We start from the raw sequence: 18,217 nt of genomic DNA, 5'->3' as shown, positions 1-18,217 counted from the left end.
GTGTGTGTGTGTGTGTGTGTGTGTGTGTGTGTGTGTGTGTGTGTGTGTGTGTGTGTGTGTCGATTCTCGAATTGAAAGAGAGAGAGAGAGAGAGGGGGGGGGAAGACTGCTCTTGCATCATTCTTTTAATACAGGATACTCCGTAAAATTAGATATAAAATTAGATAATATAACAATATAAAGTTATATAAAATATTTTGTAACGCAATAATTATCGATAAGAATAAAATAATAATGAAATATCATATTTTTTATTATGCAATATATAAAAATGACATATTTTTGACTAAAAATTTTTTCAAACGTCGCTATCGATTGCATTCTCACATAAATTCACGGTAATTTATAATAAAAAAAGCAAAGAGCTCCGCAAAGCTGCTCATATTGTATTTGCCATCCCTTTTAATGGAAAGAGCCATACAGTCAATCCTATTTAATCAATCATTAAATCGCGCGAATATCCGTCACTTTCTCCACAATTCTTCATCGATTACTCCAGATTTAGCGCCACAATGGTCGCAATAAATCTTGCGCAAAATTAATTTCTTTATCGCTGTGTTGTTTTCCTCGCGGTAGAGGAGAGATATTTTTTTATACGTTCTTCGCTATCAAGCGAATCGTCTACCGATCCATAACGATGATAATTGATCCGCTCCGCTCGAAATGGCCGCACTTTTTCTTAAACCACCCATATATATCAAAATGTATAACATGTAATTCATGCATACATTAGACCTGCCCTAATTTTGATTCTATCTCATATTCTCGTCTCCCCTCGCTTAGAAAGCGAATATTTACTCATCTACTTTTAGCTAGGTATGTTTAATAAATCATTTTGTTTGCGTGTTACGCATAAAGTGTTCATTAATACATCATTTCATGCCATTTAGTCCCTTGTGATTCAACGGAGTGTTAATCGTGGCTTATGTGAAATTATTGGGTTGGCCAGACTCCCGGAGAGACTTTGTGCGTAAGTTTGCGCCCGCACACGCCTTATTTCGCATGTACACGCGTACACGCATGTGTATGTGATAAGACCGGCCGGCACACTCTTGCTCACAGATGGAGAAGACGTGTTGTTTTAGGCCAGGCAAACAAGTGCCATAACTCGAGGCGTTACTGCTCGTCTCACGCTAAGGCCTGATTTACACGATGCTTTTTTTTATTAGTAAACTAGCATGTTTGTCTTCTAACGAAGCAGCCTAAAAAAATATGATTCTATAAATTATATTTATTTAATTGTCAGTTTTCTAAATATATATAATTTATAGAATTATATTTTTAGCTGTTTTTGTTTGATTACACTGAGAAAAAAATGTTTGATATTTGTGACTCTATCATTGCATAGTAAATAATTATAGTTAGAAGCTCCTCTTTTTATGGTTATTATTGCTATAATGTTAGTAATAATAACTATATGTATGTAATTATCTCAACATAAAAAAATATAAATTATGATAATTTCAAATATTAATCTAATAAAATAACAAGCTACAACTGGTAAATAAAATGAACATTTTTATTCAATAAATGCAATCGCAATTATAATGAAATTATAATGAAATAGCCATTTTTTGAATTCACTTATTATTTATGTAGTAATAATAATTAAAAAATATGTTAAGAAAATATTAAAATTTTTCAAGCAAGCTTTTGTATGTGATATTATTAATAATATAATTGCATGATTAAAACAACTCTGAACACAGTTGTTCCACAAAACTGTAACATGTAATTAAATTAACACAAAAGCAGGATAAGATGTTTCATGTTTGCGATGTAATACAACATATAATAAAATAGTCCGCAATTCCGCACAGTTCAATTTTAAACCAACTCGAGCATTTTTTTTACATAAATTTCAACATATTTATGACGCGAAACACCCGATGCATGAAATTTTTACTGCTTGCAATAATATAATACTTCTCGATAAGTGGTATTGAAAAGTAGACGTTATCACAATTGTGGCAAACACGTTTCTGAAGAAAATGTCGATGACCGCAGAATGTCTTGGATGTCCAAGGTGCAATCTGCTTCTTTTTTTTTTGTATGTTATATAAGCGGGATCATCGACCTCACAAATGAATGATGCAATAGACATAATTTAATCGTAGTCATATTTTTGATATTTTTGAACAATATATATGAGAGATTTTCGTGACATATTTTAATAATATATTAGTGACAAAAATTTATATGTCGTTAGCCAACATAAAAGTATATTGGGAGTTTGTTTTGAGGATTTTCAAAAATAGTTTGTATATAATATTATAGCGATATATATCGAATAGGGTTTTACTTGGATAAAGTCGATTCGCCTCTGATAGATCCGTCTATTTCAGCCGCTTTAATAGTATCCCAAATGACGGGTCTTGGAGGAGACTACGTGAGTCACATAAAATAAAGCGATTGCTTCTGTTCTTATCTATCGAAGCGAACGCTTTGAAAAATGAGACTTTAGAGTAATCGATTATCAAGTCGAGATGTTTGTGTTTTGAAATAAAGCGCTTACCGAAAACATTGCGAAATACTGAAATATGCATTTATTGCACGACATTATCATCCTAGACATATTATTGAATTTTATTAAACACAAGAAAATTATATAAAATTATATTTGATATATTTTGATATTTTTAATTAAAAATATAATTTTTTTATGTTTAATAATTTTTTTTATGTTTAATAATTTACAAATAAATATTAGTTTCTTTATAACAAAAATAAAAGGTTACATTCATGAAAGATATAGAATATCTTTTTTTTTGTTGATATTTTTACTCTGAAATCAATATTTTGTTAAGGAAATCAGTTATTTTCAAGAATTCTATGCAGCTAAATGATATTTGAAACGAAACGTCTTGCTTACCACTTTTTCATTTAAGTACGATAAGGCGTTGTACGTTAACAGCGGTAAGATATATTGAAGTATCTCTTTGACATTTCGATTTACCGATTTACCAATGTAACAACCGATACATTCGTAATAACGGCTAATTGGAAACGTGCAGTACGTGTGTGTGTATGTGCAGTGATACAATCACTGCATATACAGTATTCCAGAAATAGATTGGTGAGAGTAGAAGGGGAAATTTATTACTGGTACGAGAAACGCTTGCTTCGCAAGTGGTCTTAAATCGCTTAGATACGGGACACCCTGTGCATCTGCTCGTGGACACGCGAGCCGGCGCTCATATCGCAGTTACATTGTTATGCATACATTCGTATCGTTCGGATCGTGTGGCAGGCTAATCGGCCATCTATGGGAAACGGGAGAGAGTCACACGAGATAAAGAGAGAACAGCCACTAATTGTTGGATACGTTCAATTGCCGGACACGGCGAGCGCGAGCGCACAACACCGTCCGCTTAATTGTTGATCTTAATTAAGCCGTATCGCAGTAGATTGCAATTAATCCCTGCGTGGGTGGCGATCCGCGACATTGTAGTCTATCATTCCCTTCCGCCTCTTACGACACTTCTCTGCCTCCTTCTTCTCGTTATCGTGTACTTCTATTTAGTCACGTAGCACGGCAATAAAAATCCATTGCTTCTTTATGCCACTTTAATTCTCGCCTATGCCTTCGCACGTAATTGGCACGTTGCTCCATATCTTCGATGGAGATACTTCTCCATATTGATAGCCGATCATTATCGTCATTAACGGCCGCCCGGTTTTACGAATCGACTGTCATTAACTTCTCTTTTCATATTCAGTCTTCGACCTATACAGCAATTCGCTGTAAGCAACACTTTTCGAAAGGCGAAATAAGTATAATTTGCGATTAAATTCTCCGCAACATGTAAACGACATTAAAAGTCTTTGGAAGATCTCTCGAGGGAACTGGATGTTATTAAGCAACACTGATGATGTTGGATGCGTTGAAAAAAAAAAGTAAAATTTTACTGTATGTCGGAAGAAAAGTAAAATTTTATTTTCGAATTTATTTCTTCGAGCTTTTCATAAAATACGAATAATAAATAATGCCTGTCGTTTTAATAATTTCTATGGGTTATTGGTAAACGAAAAATAAATTACTGCATTTCATAAACGCTGAAAGTAGAGATGATTGTCGATACGCGCGACGCAAATTCACATCGGTGTAAAATAACGTCATTCGGACAACTGCTTTGCATTTTACGCGATTACAATTTAGCCGTCGAGTTAACGTTATATCGCACTTCTCATAACGTCAATTCGGGTTTCGCTTCCTATCGAATTCAACGGCACTTCACGCATATTTTACTCGCTTCGGATATTACGATAATACTGCTGTTCGCATTGGCGGTCGCCTCACGCTCGATTTCGCAAACGGCGCGAATAAATTTAACCGATACGTCGGGCTCTCTCATTTCGTTTTACGTACATAGTGGTCGATGAAATCGGGCGTGTCTCTCGTTGAGAAGCTGAGGTATTGAAGCCGAAGCGCTGCTGATAGTCGCGATTCAATCAAACTTTCTCTACTAAACGTTCAATTCCTTATCTAACGATGAGAAGCCACACGTAGTGGAGTCTATTATAAAGGTTTTAGTTTAAAAACGTAATTCTAATTTAATTAATATAAATTATACATAATGAAAAAGGAGTTTTATAATAACAATCAAATGTTAAATAAAATAATTTTAATTAAATTTTAATTAAATGTTTGATTCGTAAGTTAAATATTTAGTTTTTAGTAATTATTAACGGTTGATAATTATTATTTTGGTAATATAAACGAATTATTTAGAAAAGTAAAATATTACATATGGTTATATTAACCGAACATCTGATTGAAATGGTTTCACTCAACTATTATTAGACTTTTTCTCAGTGTGAGTACTTCTTAGCGCAAAGCTATTTATCTGCTCGCAATATAAAGTACAACACAAAACTCAATTTAATATAAGATATTTTCTACGATCGTTACGTAACAGGAGAATGGCCTTCTTTTCTAGCGCGATTAGATGAAAAAATTTGGTGTTACTCGATAATATATGTCGTGTGGGAGTGATTTACGCGATATACTATGTAGCACAAGGCTTTTCTCCCAATAATCGGCTTCTCGACCGTGGACGTCGCATAAATCCCTCTCGGACGTCTCCACGTTCTTTTCTTCTTTTTCTTCTTCTTCTCATCTTCTCTCAGTTACAGTCATACGTTCGTAACGTCGGTTTCGAAGTTTATTTTTGCAATTATTTTACGATGCTTATAACTCGTTACGGGATAATGAAAAGATTTTGCTCGATGGAAATGAGGCTCAAACAATTAATGTAAGCGGACTTGAGAGCACGAAGTCACTTCGGTGTTTCCGTACAAGGAAACTTAGGGAAATTATGGTAATCTGCTCAACGCCGGCTCAACTTTTCTTGAATGAAGTGAAGGAAATGTAGTCAATAACTGTGAAACATTGTGTGTAGATATATGAATGAAATGAGAATTTTTTTTTGAGATTGTGAAATATATATATATATATATGTATTCGAATTGTCATAAAGGATATTCTTTATACAGAAAAAGATTTACTTTACATAAGTATTGTAATACGTGTTTCAAGTATTTCTATTTCAAAAATTCACAAGTCTGTCACAAGTTCATCACAGGTATCAAATGTACTTAAATATATTTTGAATTTAGTAGTTTATTTTCTAATAAGTTTAATACACTTTAATTGAAATTATTAAATTAAAACAAATTTGATTTGCTTATTATAATAAGTCGTTTCTTCGAGAAACTTTAGAATATTCATCGAAAGAAAATAAATTCTTATTTCGAGTACATAATAATGAATTTTTCTAAAATTTGTAATAAGTATATTTTAAGATTATTATCAAGAAAATATTCTTTGCTGAAGATAACCGTTACTTAAAAATTAATTGAGTAACCACTTCTTTTTAGCAATTTCCTATGTGTTCTAAAACTATTTTTATCCCGCATCGCGTCCGGGATATCGTGATTTCTCGTTGCAATGTTGATGCTGTTACAACAAGCAGCAGCCGGTTTCTTTCGTCTGTCGCCTAAAACCGTAGAGAAAATGATATAAAATTTTTATTTCATTCATTATGTAACGTCTCACAACACTGTTGTGTGCGTGGTGAAATATGCTATTAAATATTCATGCGGAGAATTTTATGAAGTTCGCCGGGGATCATATTTTTCTCATCCTTAATACTCGGTGCGGAGTTACTGTCCCGATTTACTCGGCGATGGCTCGGGGCAGCGCTCTATGTATAAAGCACGGCGGCATCACAATTTACGCTCGGGCTAGGGATACCTCCGGCGATCGATAAAATTTTCATTTCATGCGTCCTAAGCGGGTACGTCAGAATCACCCTCTCTCTCTCTCTTTCTCTCGTTTTCTTTCTTCCTCCCCCTCTTCCTGCCTATCTTTCTATCTCGCCGCTTGCGAAACCGGGCACGCATGACCGAACAATCGAATCGACTTTTAAACAAGCGTTGCCGCCCCACCTGTCGCGCCGCACTGTTTGTCGTGTTTTCTGGTCTCCTCTCGCTTACTTCGCGCGATGCGAACCGTCGGAAAAATATACGACTTCCGACAACAAGTATACGCTGAATAAGCATTACATCCGTATGGTGAAATCTCAGTCAGTACCTTACATTGGTGTTCTTTCAGTTTACTTCAATGTGACTCTAATCTTCACTTTCAGTTTCGATTACGTAACCGTCGTCACCTTCACACTAGAGCGCCCGTTTCTTTATCTTCTGACATATCCGGAGTGAGCCGGAATGAGCAAGTGTTGCTTATCGAATCCTGTGTGTTTAATGTAAATGATCCCGAAGGTTTAACGTTACATCTTATATTTAAACGTGGCGGGATTATGACTTTGCATTTAACCCGACCAAAGTGACGAGAATTGCGAAGTACGCGTCGCACATGTTACGATAATTGACGGCGCCGACTTTGAAATTGGGTCAGGTTTTCCAAACCTCCTCGAAGCATGCGTGCAGAGATACGAATTCGAGTAGGTACGAGCCATGGCCGACGCGTGGTAGACCAGGCACGATTTTTACGATCGTTACGTTTTCGTCCAGTCAACATCTGGCGAGCAACAACGTTGTTAGAGTTCTCCCTTTGAACTTTTCCATCTCTGTTTTTCTGAAAGCACGCGAGTTGTACGCTACAACGAGGCGAAAAAGCACGCTCCGAGCTCTTTGATGATTTTTTTTTTTTACAAAACAGGTTCGTTAGTCGTCACAGCGTGTAATAATTGGAGCTGATGTAATACTTGGTGTAATATTTTCGATCGTGTTGTATAATTAAATTTTTTGAAAATATTCTGTGCAAACCAGTCGTTCATTTGCTAAAAAAAGCAGAAAATGCTAGAAAATGAATTTTAATGTTTCGGATCATTAAAATTTTGAAATTTGATATAATAATTAATAATGGTAGCAAAATAAAAGTATATTTTTTTAAGTATGTTATTTCTAAGTGAGAAATTGAAAGCCAAAAAATGTACAAAACGACAAGTGATGTTAAATTAGCAAATTATTATTAAAAGAATGCCAAAAAACCAAAATGTAGTATGTTTCAACATCGAATTTTTGTCAGCTAATAAAATAATATATTAAAATAACATTATATTATTTCTGTTTTTCCTTATGTTTTCATTTTTTTCTTCAGCAACTAAAAAAATGACTTTTTTAGTTATGTCATTGTTATAACAATAAAATGATCGAAATGTATAATTATTACACGTTCTTTTGCCGTTTTATTCTTCAATTTTGCAAAATTGTCTCTTTAATTATGAGAAAAATAATATTCGTCAGTTACATGTATAATAACTGAAATTAGGATAATACTTGTAATATTTTCAATCGTAATGTAATTAAGCTGTTTCAAAATTACATTCTGCATTTATAAAATAAATTGTTAAACGAACTTTTTTGTAACTTTATACTTTAATTTTGTAAAATTATTTCTTAAACTGAAAAAAATAATATTTCTTAACTGCATGTAATAATTGAAGCTGGTGTAAAATAATTTCAATTATGATGTAATTAAGTTTTTTTTAAATTATATCTTGCTTTATAAAATAAATTATCACACGCATTTTTACTACTTTATTTGTCATTTTTCACAAAATTTTATTTAGGCGAGAAAAATAATATTCGGAAACACTTGTATTATATCAATTACAGTCTAAATAATGTAATTAAAGAGAAACTTTTTACCAAATATCAATTAGCTCGGCATTCGTGTATGCTGAGGAGAGCTATTAATATGAAATGTGCACGAGTAGTCTTTGTAGGAGGACTAAAGGGGGACAAAGGAGGGCCATATGGACGCGAGTTTGGCATTACGGCGGCAATTTGCGCGAAATTTTGCGAATAACTCTGTCCGTATTGTCTTGGGAACAACTTCGTTAGCGTCGAAATGGGTGGCGAAGGGCTGTTGAAAACCCTCCAAAGCAGAGCAGAAATCGACACGACGCGACGGCATGAAACGTGCGTGCGCTCGCGGGTCGACGACAGGTTTCCTATAACGGAGTCCATTCGCGTTCGGAACAGCGTCAATTACCGGACAACAAAGCGGAGCGTGGATAAATCGCGAAGCTAATAGCCCCTTTGTTCACCTGGATCTGGAGCGCCGTCGCGCGAACTCGATGATAAAATAAACGGCGCACAGTTCGCTACGGCGCGTTTTATCGCGCTTAAACGAAGTTACTCGGCGCCCATTGAATTGTAATGGGGCGTGTAAGTAGCGCAGTCGCGCGCTCGCGGCCTAGGGAACCGTTCTTGAAAGAACTCGTTGACTCGCGTTGCATAATAAAGACATCTTTCAGTTTTAACAATTTGCAGATCTTGGATGAAAAACGTAAGTGTACCATGGACGTTTGTGAACTTTTCGCGGAAACTGATATCATCGATGCGCGCTAATAAAGTTAAATTCTGATAAGACTTGAATAGATTTAGATAAATCTAGAGGAAACACTGTTCACTCTCTATAAGGTTTATCAACAAGTCAATACGTTTTATGTTTGTAAATTTTTTTAAACGAGTATAATGGGTAATGATCGATTAACGAAAGGCTTGTATGTAAATGAAAGGCTAATAAATAATTACTTTGTTTGTATAATAAAGACATCTTTCAATTCTGACAATTGCAACAAATCATGGCGAAAAGCATAAGCGTGCAAATGTTTGGGGATTTTTCGCGGAAACTGATATCACTGACGTCAATAAATAGTTAAATTCTGATAAGACTTGGATGAATCTAGAGACAACAACTGTTGACACTCTAAGATTTATCAACAAGTTAATGTGTTTTTAAAATTTTGTTTTGTCTAATAGTCAACGATTGATTAAAAAGACTCGAGAAACACTTGACTTTTAAAAGACTTATTGAAAGGCTAATAAATAATTGATTATTTCGTCGGTCTTGTAATTGTGTTTATCTGCTACAAAAGATAATTCAGGTGGCGTGATTTTTGATTAGTAATTTGATTAAAAAAGTACTATGTGATTCACGCAGCCCATGACCCCACAATACGCCCATTCGGTGACGTGATTGGTTGTTTTTTTTTTTCTTTTTCTTTCATATGCTACGTCACGTCTCCGGATAGATAATTTCCATCTGACAGCTATCGTTAAATAATTTCATAATACCATACCGTAGCGATTCCGCGACGCGCGACACTGAAAGTATTTGCGGTTATTACGGAGATTATTGCTCTTCTCCTGTGCCCCGCCCATGGGCAATAATCAAACCGCATTCGTGTACATGATCAGCCTCTGCTGACAACTGCGGTTGATTAATGGACCATATAGAATAGTCGGTAAAATTATGGCAATTGAAGGCAAGCGGATGAGAGCTGTGTATAACATATAAAGCGTTTTAAAATTAAGCTAATGGTCACTCGTGATATGAACTAATATTACACGATGGTATCGTTGGATTTCAATGCAGAATGTACTGCAAATTCAAGTGTATAATAAATATCTTCATACATTGAGAAAAAAATGTACTAAATATTAATAAATGTTTGTTTGAATAATACTAGCTGAATATGTGTTAAACGTTAACGTATTTATTTTTTGATACAAAAATTATTAAGTTGATTTAACTATGATTGTTGTATTTAATAAATATTTATTTAGCGTAAATAAATGTTGAATTAGTACTCAAATCAATATTTATTGAAAAGTACATTTTTTTTTTCGTAAATATAATTTAATTTATCGTGTAAAAATACATACGTTTAAATAGGTTTGTTTTTTTATTCCCGCAGAACTTTTCTCGTTTTTAAATATCAAACATGTACATATTTGTTTCACTTTAACTTTTAAAAGTTCAGCTATAGAAAACAGATCTAAAGTAAATTCTGTGTAGGTATGTGCAGTATCATGTGTTATTTTTACACGAAAAATTAATTGTACACACATATCAGCACTTGTTACATATTTGGAACAAATTGCAGTGTACTTTGGTATTGAGATTTGCGCCGAATCTCTCTACGTGGCATCGTTACGGCGTTATTATATCTCAGTACACTAATTAATAATTTAAATTACCATTATCATTTTTGTTGTCAGGCTTTTTAAAACTTGCCGTCGTCACCTGTTCTTAAGATAGATTTAATATATGTTTTAATGACTATTCAATGACTTTCCGCTGTACTTTGCTTCGCGTTGCGGCAATCGAAGCGAAATGTTAAATTCGCGTGGTAAATAACTACGTGAATAAAAAGACGGCGTAAATATAACGCGATTGGCAAGGCTTCATGTTTGTGTAGATACGCGATGGCACGTCATTCGCTTCTTCGAGATGCTTGGAGTATGACAAACATACGGTCCTTGATGCTGCCGGTGTTTATTCGCGATCTCGCGATAAAAGCGTGTAATGTGCGTCGCGTTTTCATCTCCCTCCTCTTGTTTTTTTTTCTTCTCAGAGTACGCTGTACACCCCGAGATTGCGCCCACGGAATCATACTATTAGCATCGTCTAATCTTGTTTACGCGGTGCAGCCGTGAGATTCTGTCCAAAATGCAGCCGTCGGCTTGCGTCGTTTCGAACGTCGCCAACTCAAACTACCTCAATTATAGAACGTATAGGAATACCGCCTAGGGCAGTAGGGTCACAGTCCAACATTTTCTGGGGCTTCCATCGTGAGTCGAGCTAACGTCGTTAAAAACCAACAGAGAAGCTCTAATCCAACATGCGATTTCGCATTAACAGAAGTACGAAACTCGTACTTTCTCGACTGCAACATTATTATTCTACGTGTGCAATTTGCACTGTAATTTCACTGCGGTGCACCGTGTATACTTTTCCATATGAACCGCGGCACACTTAGCGTATGAATTATAATTTTCCGCATTATGTGTCGCTGCGAACTTCACCAATAAGACACCGAACAATCTTCATACGGGACTTGCGCGAGCAGCGATTCGGATTTCTATCGGAGGAATGGTGTGGAATTCTAAAGAAGTTTAGCTCTCTTCTGCATCGAAACGACGTATTATATTTCTATCCGGAAAGAGTAAGCCGTAGTTGTGGACATATTATCGATCCCGCAGTTTTCTACATAAAATATATTAATATATATATATATTCATCGGGTATTTTAACTTCATCAATTTTATATTACACAAGATTATAAAGTCAAACCTTTCATAGCCATTTCACTTTTTCTCGCTGAAAACTTTTTTACGTCTTTAAAAATTTTTCTAGAGCTCCAATTTTACGGCTGTGCTTTTCTTATTTAACGGCCCATAACGGGCGAAGCTCTTAGGCGGCTTTTATATATATCTGTCGGAAGGTTCATTTTATCTTACTGAAATTCTATATATGATGTAAATCTTTCGATATAATAAAACATTGAATGCCATTCAAGCCATCTAAGCTTGTAACTAAGGCCCATTATTGTAAGATTAATTTTAATCTCGGTACAGTTGACTCTTTTTTTAAGACTTGAAAAAAAAAAGATAAACAGCGTGAGTTAAATCAAGATTAGAGTTAACCTTTCGCACACATTGACGGAACTGGACTCCAGCTCTATAATAAGTTGTAAACATTCAAATAATAGATTACATAATTTTTTTGTATACGTTTATCGGCATCTCACAAATATAAGTTTCAGATCGTCTCCTTTTGTGTAGGATTTTACAAACTTGCTGTTATCGTTTCCATTGTTACGATGAAATTTTCAACCAGATTTTTTTAGTCTCAACACCGCCGCGTATTTTCGTGCTACATGTCCTTAGTACGTCGCATACATAATTTACACGGCTTTGTTCCAGTAATTATTGTCGCAGCGGACAATGGACAATAGCGTTTAATGTATCATTATGGAAAGAAATATTCGTTCATCGTGCATTGTCGTCCGTTATGAGAGACGCAGCGACACGGCGCGACGTTGCGGCACGCTGGGCATAAAGTATGGATATCGCAATAACGATACAATATGAATGTAGGAGGAGGAGGAGATGCACTATCTTATATATCGCCATTCATCGTCTGTTTATTATGAAGAGACTCTCAAGACGCACGATTCCAATAAGAAGTAAATGTATTAACGACAAAAATCTCGTGGGTTTCGCAAGATTGCGTTTGTTAGATGTATTGTTATAGTTGCACGATTGCGTGCACTTGAATGAAAAACTGAGAGAGATTTGCTATGATGTATAAAATTTATGTTTTTCCTGTAATTTCTGTGAGAAAGGAAATCATCATATCGTTTGGTATACAGAAATGGTGCATAATCTTTCAGCTTCCATTCATGAATCGATTTTGGGGACCGTAGCACGATCCGATGTTAGAATGGACCTAGATGTTCCTTTCCTAAAAATTATAGATATTCGCTTTTTCTATTGTCTATAGTCACGTACAGAAGAGTCACGCGATTCGCAAGATAAATGACGTCCGATCGCAACGTGGCGAGGGAAAATTTCGGCGTGACGTGAAATCTCGACTTTAAGAAAGGAGGATTGAAGAAGCCTTTCCGAGGAGCTCGCCACAAAGTCTCGGTGATTCTCGGGCTGATCGCCAGGAGTCTCCGCCAAGAAAAAAAGGGCTCTCGGACGGAGAGGAGACCTGCCACGCTGGCTGCGCTTTCTGAGGGCCTCACGTAGGAGCGAGAGACACGGCTTGCCAAATAGCGTGTATAAGTCAATTGAGTAATATCTAACTACGTTTGTGATGTAGTCGGTTATTTTTGCGAGATGAAGTCCGCAATTCCTTTTGTCTCGAATTATTCGATTTTTTTTTAATCTCCTTAATTCTTTGTTTTCGATCTTTTTTGGTACAAGCAGAATTTCACTCTTTTCTATTTTTCTAAAGAAGTCTGGTTTTTTTCTTTTAAAATATTTCTGATATCTTTTAAATGTCTTGTAATAAAAATATTAAAAAGTAACTCTGAATTTTTTCACATTTTTTAAAAGCTTAGAAGTTGGAAGAAACTTGGATGGAAGGAGTAAAAATATTTATTGCAGACAGAGAGTTAATATTCTTATATTGCAATTGTTTATTTATTTTTTAAGAATTAAAATGTTATAATTTATAATTATTATAATTTTTTGTAATGCAATAATTTTGACTACAATATAGACATATGGAAGAGAACCTGAAGAGAACCTGAAGAGAACCTTACGGTAATTATCATGTTTCTATAAGAGGGAACGTTTCCGTCTATCTGTTGCCTCGAAAATTAAACTCGGTGAAATTATACCGGTTTCAATCGCAAGCTACCTTGGATCGTGACGAGAAAATTGCGAGGAAATGTATAAGAATAATATACATGTAGCTTATGTGCATACAAATAACTTCATTAATGAAACCGTTCTGGTTAGGTTGGGATAAAACAGCAATTCTGTGGAGTCCCTGAAAGTTCATATGATGTATATCTAATAGCTAATTTAGTGATAAAAAATACGCTGTGAAAATAGAGCGATGTTGAAAACAACTTAACGACTTCTCTCTCGTATTATATCCAACGTTTAACGGTTAATGACTGTTGTCAATTGTAGATGAAACTTATCGCAAATGATTCGCTGTTTTTTTTTTACACTCGCTAATATAACGCAGAATCAGAAAAATAATCGACTCGAGAACAAGCCATCAAGCGGATGTTTACGAAGCAAAATGATGAATGTTAGATTAATCGTCGATATTAATATTAATATCATTTTGCGTATATCTCTTGCAATGATTGCGCAAAGAATGTTTATAAAATAGTCAATAAAATATCATGTGAGTTGAAGTATGAACAAATATTCGATGCGATGAATGGTGAATCACTTATTTTGATGTTTTTCTACGGATTTTTCTTGAAGATCTGCTTCTCTCTTGAGGAGGAAGAGGAATATCCTTCAGCGATACGATCATTGAGTTCCTGTCGAAAAGTATCAAGTAAATTTTCTCGAGTGCTTAGACTACTCTCACGATCTCCGGCTACCACGCCGACTAACTGACATTGAGTAATTTGTTATTTCCGCCGAGCCGGCCTCTCTCGGTAACGACGGTAACGAACGCCGGTCGTCATTTAATAATAGATCGGTCGATTCGAGAACCATTCCTTAATGAGTCTTTCGGTTGTTATGTGTACTTTCATCTATATAATCGAGTCCACGTGTCGCCGCCTGGTCGATTTAGTCGCAATGTTGACAGAAAATAGGCGGAAACTCCCTCCCATGGGATTGCTTCCGCAATCGCCGAAAATAAACTCAATTCCAAACCCGCAAATTTGGAAGAAAAATACACATCAGAAAAATACGTGAAAAGGACGATTTGTTGAAGTACCTATAAATTTAACTAAATACAGATCTGAAAATAATTTTGTTGAACTATTAAAATAATTATATAGAAATCTCGAGTAATACTAAAAAAAGTTTTGATATTTTAGCAACTATTTAAGCGTCCTACATAATTATTTTGATGGTCCAACAAAATTATTGTCAGATTTATTTCTAGCTAAAATTTTAGTTACTTCAACAAAATCGTTCTTTTCATGTACAATAAACATTGTTAAGATGCAAAACAATTCTTTTGTTGTATGCAAAAAGAATTGAAACGAGAATATTATGCATTAATTTACGTAAAGCATATAAGATATATATGTTTGACTATTTAAATGTACTAGTATAATTTCTGCAAAACGAAGTAATAATTAATATTTATTTTCGCAAGAAATAATACAGATGAAGACCTTTTCTCATTTCTTTTCCTTATTATAAATTCACGTATATTTATTGACTGCTCTATACATTTATTTGAATAGGAATCCCGCAAAATTCAGTTACACCAACTTTGATGGCTAACTTCAACGCACACAGGGATTCATTGGGTAAACCCTTTCCATAATGGACAATAATAATAATCAGTCGCAGGCGCGCTCTCTTAAGTCGTCGATTAATCATTTTGCGGCGATGATTTTAGCTCAGTAAGCGCATTTATCCGAACCCGTTTTGTTTCGCTTGTTTACGTCGGATATCGCTCAGTGAAATCGACCACGTCGACGATTATTGAAAGAAAACGTATGTTAATATATTTGATGCAACCGTCTCTGATGTTTTTCAATTGTAATCTGATTACGAATGATAACGATTCCTCGAGTTGCGACGAGGTGAATGCGTTGAGGTACAACGGCTGTATCAGGTATACACGGTATTCTGTTATCACTCGTAAATTTTTTTCTCCTTGAGACAGTTATAACGGAGGATGCGCAATGTGACGTGTCCCACTTGCGTTACGTCCGGTGTGGAACGTTCAATATTCCTCGGCGAAAGCCGGCGCCAAAGTGAAAAGTCTTTCGCAGTTTGTGCACTGTGTGTGCACACAGGTTAGCGACCCATTACAAGGTCAACCATATCATTGTGGGACAAATTATGTTTGCATTTGTATTGTAGATTCGTGTCATAACTGCATACTTTCAGTCTGCGTGCGATAGTAGCACCGCAAGTAATTATTTAAGATACCTATTAGGTTAGTATTTATTATCATTTTATTTCAGTAGGGGTATTAGATGAATAATATTGATCATTAATAAATATAAAATCGATGAGATAATTTCCTGAAAATATTTTTCACAATACCGATAATGCGTAGATAATGCATTGAAATTGTTAGTAATGCTTTGATGATTAAACGGCCAATATGTGAAAGTATATAATGCGATTTGTAAACTTGTTATCGATGAGAAACGTTGAAAATTGCACAGTTCTCTTGGAAAACAAAAAAAACCTTTTATCTACACTATCTATGTTATCTATGCTTTTCTGCAAAAATTCTCACACACACACACACACACACACACACACACACACACACACGCACGCACGCACGCACACACACACACACACACACACACACACACGCACGCACGCACGCACACACACACACACATACACACGCACGCACACACACATACACACATACACATACAGGATGTCCTAAATTCTATCCCTGTCATAATATTTAAACTATTCCCACTTAAAAATGATCATAACTTCGGCATTTTCGTATTAAAAACTTTTCATCTTAAAATGCAAAAAATCTATCTTTAAAATATTTATCATCAATTTTGGGACACCATATTATTTATACACATATACATAATCAAAATTTAATTTGCATAATACTGAATAGTTTCTGTTGAAGTTTTCGGTTTTGTAAATTTTATTGCGAATTCGTCGCTGCAAGCTCACTTGTAATTTTCTCTTTTTCGTATGCCAGGACATATAAGAAAACCAAATGAATGTTATATGAAGAGATTTTTACACGGAAGTGAGAATATTGCGGAAATGTTTGGGGCGAATAAAAGATCCGCTCATCTTCGTGAAACGAATCTCGCGGGAGACAAAGAATTCGAACTGACTAATTGGCTTCCACACGAGAAGTATCCATTGTCATTTCAAATTGCGAACACGTGCACTAACTGGCGATATGACGAACGATTGTTTATCCTACTGTTTACTTCAATGTATTTGTTGAAACGATCCTAAATGTGTTTGCGTCAACAATCGATCGATCACCAGAACTCTTCCGATTGGCGGAAGCACGGCTAATAAGTTTGACAGTCGGAATATTTATAATGGATGAGTTGATTTCAATATCGATAACTGCAAGAAAAACTGACAAACAGAAAATAAATATTAATAAGCTAGTATCTATAATAAATTATATTGCGTCGTAAAACGTGACTCAAGTCACGTATAGTCACATTCGTTTTTCTTCCAACGATGAATTATTATATCGACAAATGTTAGCATATTAGGAATTACAGTAGGAAATACTGAAAAAAAAAACCCGAAAACATGAAATTATCGTAATAAACAAGATCTGATCTATGAATTTTTTAATCTCGCCTGACAGAGTGCGCAAAAAATCATAAGTTTTTTTAAAGATATCAATTATGCGTTTCTTGACAGCAGGTTCTTGCGATTGCTTTTTCCTGTAATTTAAACGTAACACGTAATAATTTCACATTGGTGTATTACTATTTGTTTTATTCGATCGATTAAGGAGCAATCACACGTTACAGAGTATAACACGGTCATTAAGCATGATACTCTATGTAGCGTGTCCAGTGTACTGAGCTGTAATTTATGCCGATATCTATCTAGGTGCCCATATCTCTCACGAGACATGTATACAAAGGTATGCGGTGATGTATTAATCAACAGTAGTCAAGACGAATCGTTGAATGATGCAACGCAAACACCTGATTGCGTGGATCGCTTTCGGATGACCCGGAAACCCACTCCCTCATATCTGTGCACGTGTCATAAACGCAATTACGTAATTAATATTATGATTAACGCACTTAATGCCTCTTACATATAGTTCACTCTTTTTATCGACGCAGCAGGTGCGAGAAATAAACATGTACATTGGGTATTCCAGAAATCGTGATACAATCGAGAAAAGAGTGATTCTACATGAAAAAAATAAATCTAAACCATAAAATAAAAATTTTTTATAAGGCTAAAAAATATTTTAAAAAAGTAAAATAAAATTCATTCATGTAAAGTTTTGTTTTCGAACGTTTTTAACAGTTTATAAAGTAATAAAATTCATTGTACATGAATATCTGTTTTATTATATATTCTCGATTATTCAATACAATAGACACAAACATGAACAGAAATAGTACACATAGTCTTACAGCGAGATCTGTTAAGTCGATATAGTACCTAATGAATATTCAAAGTCGATGAATATTTTTTACAAAGCTTTACATGAATAAATTTTATTCTACGTTTTTGAATATTTTTTCAT

The 18,217-nt window shown here is 34.9% G+C and overlaps 1 protein-coding gene across 4 annotated transcripts in view; it reads left to right on the top strand.

Moving 5' to 3' along the window:
- The window catches only part of LOC108691188 (sestrin homolog), a 177,489-nt gene that overhangs the window by 149,230 nt on the left and 10,042 nt on the right, over positions 1–18,217 (top strand). The window contains exon 1 of one of the 4 annotated variants that reach the window (XM_018198850.1): positions 955–970. The exons of the other annotated variants lie outside the window; for them this stretch is intronic. The gene's annotated coding sequence lies outside the window, so the exon portion shown is untranslated. Of the gene's footprint in view, positions 1–954; positions 971–18,217 lie in introns of those variants that run through there. 4 annotated transcript variants of the gene reach the window in all.

Source organism: Atta colombica, unplaced genomic scaffold (assembly GCF_001594045.1).
Source record: "Atta colombica isolate Treedump-2 unplaced genomic scaffold, Acol1.0 scaffold41, whole genome shotgun sequence".
Classification (NCBI taxonomy): Eukaryota; Metazoa; Arthropoda; class Insecta; order Hymenoptera; family Formicidae; genus Atta; species Atta colombica.
This window is presented reverse-complemented; position numbering and strand designations above follow the sequence as displayed.